Consider the following 7,658-nt stretch of genomic DNA (forward strand, 5'->3'; position numbering starts at 1 on the left):
GCATTGGGGAGATGAAATCGGGCCACCTGTGTGAGCAGTGTTTGTGAGCCTGGGTACTCATCTGGGTAATGGGGACACGTGCAAGGACTTCCTCCTCCTTTTGTCCCTAAGACATGGCGAGTGGGGCTGGCCCTGGACCAGCCTTCCGTGGCCTCCTCGGAGACTGCCCACATCTCGCTGCATCAGGAGATTCCCCAACAGGTGCTGGGGAAGAAGCTAGAGGGAGGGAGGGAGAGTGGACCCAGCTACCTGCATAAGGGAGGCCCTGATAATGGTGCTGAGTGCATGAAGTCTCACCTCTGAGCTCCTCCCGCTTGCCAGGCCCCAACCCCGTACTAGGGAGGCCAAGATGAATGAACCATAAGCCATGTGTGAGTCCCCGAGATCTGTCCTGAGAGACGGCTGCGTGCCCTGTGTGGGCACTGAGGACCCCTGGGGGGTGGGACGTCCCTGCATGCGGGGTGGTCTGCAGGCTGGTGGCTACCCACCTGGCTGAGGCTCCCCAGGGCTGGCTGGCCCAAGTCAGCTGGCACTGCACCCAGCGCCACCCTGGGCTGCTGCCATCCTGGCAGACTGGCAGAGGTCGGGCACTGATTATTCAACAGGGAGCTGAACATGGTTTCGGTCTATTATCAGGGCAGATAAAGGCAGTGGCTGAAGCTTGGGGAGCGGTTTGGGCTTACAAATAAGAATCTCCAAAAGCCCTACCACTCCCCTGCCCTGCCTTTGTCTGCCGCTTTGCCTTCCAGTCCCTCCTTGATCCTCTGTGCAGGCAGCCCCGGGGAGGGCACAGCTCCTAAAGAGCCGTGTGCAGTGCCAGGAACAGAAGGCCGAGGACACTGGGACCAGGGGCTGCTGGATGGGAGGAGACCCCAGAGTTCAGAAAGCTCTGCGCGGGAGGCAGAGGGAGCCCGGATGCGAGGAGAACACCAGTCACCACTTTCCGCATTTATCCTTGTGTTTGCCCCACAGCCCGGCACCCAGGATCAGGCACCCAGGAGAGAGGCAAAAAGCATTTCCTGAATGAAGGCACAAATGCCGGGTAGGCAAGATGGCGGGCTGGTTTCTCCAGGGACCAGAATTCTGTCCTGGGGGCACTCAGGAGAGGGGAATCAGGGTCCCCAGCCCTGTCTAGTGGTAGAAGAAAGAGACCTTGACTAAGGGAGCCACAGAAACAAGTGCTAAATAGTAGCCGGCACCGGGCCTTAATTCCACAACTATTTCCTGCCCACCTACTATGTGCCAGTGATGATAGAGCAGTGAACAAAACTTTCATCCTGGGGGCTGTTTGCAAGAGCTCTTCTGCTCAAAGGACATGGGAGGGTCTGTTTGGGGAAACTTTCTGCAGGGAGGGGCAGGCAGAGCAGGCTGAGTGGCCAACGTGAAGGCTCGGAGGCAGACAGGAAGGTGGTGCCTGTGAGCCGAAGGAGAAACACGGTGTTTGGCTCAGGGCTGAGAAACGAGGGTTGCTGGAAGAAGCCTTCCTTGTGGGCTGAGCAGCCAGGCACAGGGGTGGGATGGGAAGTGGCAGGAGGCCACTGAGAGTGCTGTGGCCAGGACCTGGAATGTCCTATGGAGGAAGGAAGCCGATGGGAAGGCCCGGTGTGTCCGAGGAGCAAGGAGCTTCTGTCCCTGGCCCATCCCCACTCCAACTCTTCTCTCATCTCCCTAGTCCCGCCTGGGAGGCGGGAGCCACCAGAGGAAGTGGGGCCCTGTTTGAGTTTCCCTTTGTGCAATTCTCCTTCCTGCTCTCTCCACCCAGGAGCAGGCCTGGCAACCGTGCCAAATGCCACTGACATGAACCCAGCACCCCCATCGCCAGGCGTGGGCTGGGGTTCCCTGTCGGCTGGGCCTACCCTACACCTGGCTCAGGGGGACCAACCCCCACGTGCTTCACCCACAGGCGGGACACCTAAGGAGAGGGGCGGGGGCCTATGGCTGGGTCCCTGCCCTGCCCCAAATGCATGCCTCCCCAAACCCTAGGCCTCATGGGCCTTCGGCAGTTTAGGAGCCTTCCTCTGCCTGTTTCTTTCTCAGGGAGGACCATCAGTCTTCTCGCCCACCGACGGCATTTGGCCAGGAAAGGCGGTTGTCAGAGCCCCCTCCCAATGCTGAGCAGGAACTGCCACCAGGCCTCTGGGGGTCGACTGGTGGTGCTATATGTGACACCCTGGGCCAAGGACCCAATGTCAGCCACGGGCCGGTCCTCGTCAGCCCAGCTCAGCCTGGCAGGGAAGCAGCCAGGTCCTGTGGGGCAGGCTCCAGAGCTCCCTCCAGAGGTGCAGGGGACACCCCGTCCTGACCTTCCTCCAACCCACCTGGGGTCTGGCCACCTACACTATCCAAAGCTCTTTTAAAATATATTTTTTAACTGATTTCAGAGAGGAAGGGAAGGAGAGATAGAAACATTAATGATGAGAGAGAATTATTGATTGGCTGCCTCCTGTATGCCCCACACTGGGCATGTGCCCTGACTGGGAATCAAACTGCGACCTCTGATTCATAGGTCAACACTCAATCACGGAGCCACACTGGCCAGGCCACCCGAAGCTCTTGACGTACCCTGTCACCACAAAGAGAATAAGTGGCCTGTGTGAGAGGGTGGCCTCTTGCTCGTTCCAGAAGGAAATGGCCAGTGAGCACCTGCCGTGGGTCAGGAATGTGCCAGGCGCTGGGACACGGGGGCAGCAACAGCACCTCGTAGGCCTTGTGTCCACGGAGCTGCCACGGGGAGGCAGGACACATAAACAACCAACAGCAAACAATTACAAATTGGGCTAGGTGCTCTGACGGCAGGAAAGTGCAATTAGCCTCCACTCACCTTCCCGCTCCCGCGGCCTGCCCTCATTCCAGAAGGCCCACACCGGCCCAGCCTCCCAGCACGTGGCTGGCCCAGGAACCCGGCTCACCTGGCATTGGGAGAGGGTTGGCAACAGTTTGAGAAACACTGATTAGCTCAACCGGAAAACAAAATGTAAATGAAAATAAAAACAACAACAATTACCCAGGTGGCTCTTACAACCGATGTTTACAAACCACGGAGGCCCAGAGAGGCCAAGCATTTGGCCCCAAACCACACAGCTGGAGAGTGGCAGAGCCCAGACCTGAAACCAGGTCTCCTGCCCAGAGCTCTGCCGTGACCCCATGCTGCCCCCATAACCCTCCTGAGCACTTCCCAGCCTGCGGAAACCTGCAGCCTCCTGGCCCGTCCCAGATCCTGCCGGGCGGAGGGACCAGCGCTGTCAGTAGAAGTGCCCGCGATGATGGCAGTGGTCCATGTCCGCACTGTCCAACACGGACACGTGGCGTCGCTCGGCAGGTTCAGAGAGATGGGGTCAGTTTGGCGGGGTGGAGGTTGGCAGGGGATGTGGAAGAAGGGTATAGAGGAGCTGAGACCCAGAGAGAAAGAAGGGCAACAGGTGCAAAGGATCTTGCTTGATGTTCCAAGATGAGTCTTCTAGGCTTTACCCCCAAGTCCTCAGGGAGCCATGGAAGGACCTCATGCGAAGTAATGAAATGCTCTGATGGTGTCCTCCCCCCGGCCCGGAGCGGTCCCAGCATCTCTGACACTCCCGTGACACTGGCTGCCGTAACCGGCACCGTCCCACACAGACAGCTCTCACCCCCACAAGTATCTCAGCCTGAAACACATGCCTGCCTCCTGCTCAGGTCTCCCTCCTCCTCCAAGCCTTTGCTCACTGCCCCCCCCACACACACACACACATCTCCGGCATCGCAGACACCCTCACGGGGTCGGTGCCTCTCGGGTCTCCACAGCCTTGCCTGGCAGGCAGAGGAGGCTTACTAGACACGGTCTTAACTTCTCTATTCTCGCTGCTAGTTCCCCTTTCTTGGCCCTTGCCCATCCCAAATCTACTTCCAGCTCCCCTACCCCCAGCTGTGGGGCCCTCAGGAGTGTTCTCCACACAGCCATAGGGGCTCAGAGACCCTCAGCCCCGGGCCTGGCCATCCATCCCCGGAACGCAGCCGCTGGACAGGGCCTCCCTCCTGCAGCCTCAGGACAGGCCTTCCCACAGGGACAGTCCGGACAAAGGACAGTCCGGACAAGTCGTCCAGCCTCACCAGGGAGCAGGCCCTGACCCAGGGAGCCTGGCCGCGGAGGTGCCTTAGAAGAGAGGAGGAGCTATGGACAGAAACCTGGGCAGGCTCCTCTGGGAAGCCTTCCTGAAGGAGCAGCCTGACCTCGCCATCATGCCCTGAGTCTAGGATTCTTCCCACCACAGTCCCTGCCTGTCTCTCCCAGCGCCCTGTCCTGCCCCAGAGCCCCAGCCAGGCTGGGATGTGCTCATGAGACATTCATCCAACAACTATGCATCGCTGTCCCGCGTTGTCCCAGGCCTGCCGGCTCCACAGGCCAGGATCCAGGCCAGAGGGAATGAGGAGGTGCTGAAACTGTGACACAGGGATGCCATTCCCATCATGCCATCCGCCCGGCGGCGGGGGCTGCCCAGACGCCTCTCGCCCCGGGGCTGAGACAAAGGCTCTGAGTGGGCAGGACACTGAGAGGGACAGGTAGACAGGAAGACAAGAGAGAAGAGGTGGATGAGAATGAGAGGGAGAAGGTCAGAGGTGTGGGAAGGAGAGAGGTGAAGAGGGAAATGGAAGGCAGGAGAAGGCAGAGCAAATGAGAAAACCCTTTGCTTCTTTAGGGAGCCCCCTCTCCTTGCCTCTGGCTCTTGCCTCTTGCCCTGCCCCTCCTGCCTTCTCTCTGCCTCCTGAAAGATCAGAATCACATCCTGTTGCCAGCTCAGGGGACCACAGGCAAAGCTGGAGACTTGAGGAGGAGAGAGGAGTCGCTGAGGTTTCTGTCCCCTGGACTATGCAAGGACCAACCAGGACAGGCCTCCAGGGTCCCAGAGGGCCTCACTCACTGATGCTGCTCTGCCCCTGGGGTCACCCAAGCTCACGCCCCACAGGAAGGCTCAGTTTTGTGTGGGAGTACTCTCAGGGGGCGTTTGGAGTCTGCCCAGGTACCTCAACATCCCCAAAGAGAGGGAAAATGATACCCACTCTCCGTCTTCCCTCCCCAAACCTGAACGCTTAGGAGCTCGGGGCTCCGTATCAAGGCAGGAGAGGGTCGGGTCAGGTCTTCCATGGGGGTGAAAAGGCAGGGGCCTGGACACTTGACCTGGGACAATGCCAATGCAGGAGGGTTGGCGGAGGGGGGGGGGGGGGGAAGGGTGGAGCTAGGGGAGATTTGGAGAAGGAAGGGGAGGGCTAGGTGTTTCCATGGAGCTGTGTTTGTTTGGGGCCTTTTGACTGCTCTTCCTGTTTGGCAGCCACCGCTGTGACAGCCAAGACAGCTCTCTGACGGCTCCCAGGAGAGACTGCCGGGCCAGGGAGGAAGCAGCAGTGGGTTCCAGGTCCCGGCCGGGCCCAGCCCAGGGCTCAGCCCCAGGGCCCACCCTCCAGCAGGCCGCCCCGTGCTCAGGCCCAGAGACCGCTCTGCAATGCCAGCCTCGAAGCCAGGGACTCAGCATTACCTGTGGCCTATCTAACCCCGGGGGCTGACAGAGGCACCCTGAAGAATCGGGCCTCCAACTTAAAGAAAATTAGAAGGGCCCTGGCCAGGTGACTCCGTTGGTTGGAGCATCATCCTATGCACCAAAAGGTTTTGGGTTCAATTCCCGGTCAGGGCACACACACCTGCTGTGGGCTCAATCCCTGGTGGGGGTGCATACAGGAGGCACCAATCAATGTTTCTCTCTCACATCGATGTTCCTCTCTCTCTCTCTTCCTCTCTCTCTAAAAATCAATTAAAAAAAAATGTATCACCCAGCTGGTGTGGCTCAGTGGATAAGCATTGGCCTATGAACCAGGAGGTCACAGTTCGATTCCTAGTCAGGGCACATGCCCAGGTTGAGGGCTCAATCCCCAGTGTGGGGCGTACAGGAGGCAATTTATCACTGATACTCTCTCATCACTGATGTTTCTATCTCTCTCTCCCTTCCTCTCAGAAATCAATAAAAATATAATTTTTTAAAAAACTTATCTTCAGGTAAGGATTAAAGACTTTAAAAAGAAGAAGATTAGAAGGTAGACCTGAGTCCCACACAGTAAGAAGAGAGCTTCGTTTTTTATCTGCCACCCCTTCCAGGGGTCATCAGGCTCAGAGGCTAAGGTGAGAGGAAGGGCCCACAGCTCCAACTGTCTGGGCTCCAATCCAGCACCAGGACCTCAGACAGTCACCTAACTCCTCGGAGACACAGCCTCCACCTCTGCAAACCAGGCTGGCGAGAATGAAAGCATCCACCTCAAATGAGGATTAAGGAAGCTAATCCATGCAAAGCATTTGGGGCATGCATATCTGACCTGCCCGCGGTCACCTGATTGCGGGGCCATTGCCAGCCCTCCCCTCCCCCACAGAGGGCAGGGGCAGCTGGGTGGGGAGGGCCGGGTGCTGAGTCTGACCACATGCCATCCAGACACCAGGTCAGGGACACGGGGCGGCCATGCAGGTGTGTGCCGAATGTGGCAGCCATGTCAGACGTGGAAACAGACACCACTGCAGTGACCCCATCACTCAGAAGTACCTTGTCAGCCCACCCCAGCACCAGCGCCTGAAACGCAGCCTCAGGATAGACTCATGGCCTTGGTACAGATCGCTGTGCCTTAGTGAGCCAGAAATGCCCCCTTAGTGTGCGGGAAGGAGGTCTGGCGGGGGGGGGGGGGGGGGGGGGGGGGCCCTGCAGTGGCTCCCACCTCCAGCCTCTCTTCCTGCAGTTCCAGCGGGGGCTGAGAGCTCTTCCACCCCAGACCCCTGGACTCTCTCTCAGACACACTCCTCTCCCCGGTGACCACTCCACCCAGGGTGGTGCGCCAGGTCCAAGGAGGGCACACGGAGCCAGCCAGCCAGGGGAAGAGCATCCAGGGACATCAGGCCAGGGAGGGAGGAAGAGGCAGGCCCAGGAGGGGAGGCGTGGAAGGGGAAGAGCGGGCCCCTGGAACTTCAGGAAGGTGGGAGGGGGTGCGGCTGGTGGGGGGTAGGGGGAGGAGAAGGGAGGCTGAGCCTTCTCCTGCCCATCAGAGGCTCTGTAGGAGCAAATTGCCTAATTCATATTTAAAATGAAACAGGGGAAGGAGATGCAGAAGTGAGGAAGGAGGAATGGGAAGCAGGGAGGCAGGGGCCTAGAGGTCAGGTCACATCCATCTCCCCCACCAGACTCGGCTCCCAGAAGGCAGGCACTGGTCGCAGCCCCCCGTTTCCTGGGGGCTTTGTGCCAGCCCCCACCAGGCTCTCTGCATCACCACCTCCTGTGGGGACTGGTAGCTCCGCACCCATCTCACACGTGAGGACACAAACCGAGCACCTGCCTGAGGTCACACTGGTGGGGAGCGGCCAAGCGGAGTCCCAAACCCATGTCTCACTGTCCAAGGCCTGGACCATTCATTTTCTCTCCAGCCTCTGCAACAGTGGGGTGCACTTAGTAGGTGGTTAATAAATGGTAGATCCGAGGAAGGAAGGGGGCGGGGAGGGAGGAAGCATGGCAGAGGAGGAGGAGATAAGCCAGGGAGACTCTTGGGCAGCTGGAAAATAAATAATAAAGGTGTTGTTTTCCAGGACTAGGCTGGCACGGTGCCCAGCATGGCAGCCCTACACTCACTCAGGGAGATGCCCTGTACGCGGGAGCCTAGGG

This window comes from Pipistrellus hanaki (assembly GCF_964339955.1).
Source record: "Pipistrellus hanaki genome assembly, chromosome: 3".
Lineage (NCBI taxonomy): Eukaryota > Metazoa > Chordata > Mammalia > Chiroptera > Vespertilionidae > Pipistrellus > Pipistrellus hanaki.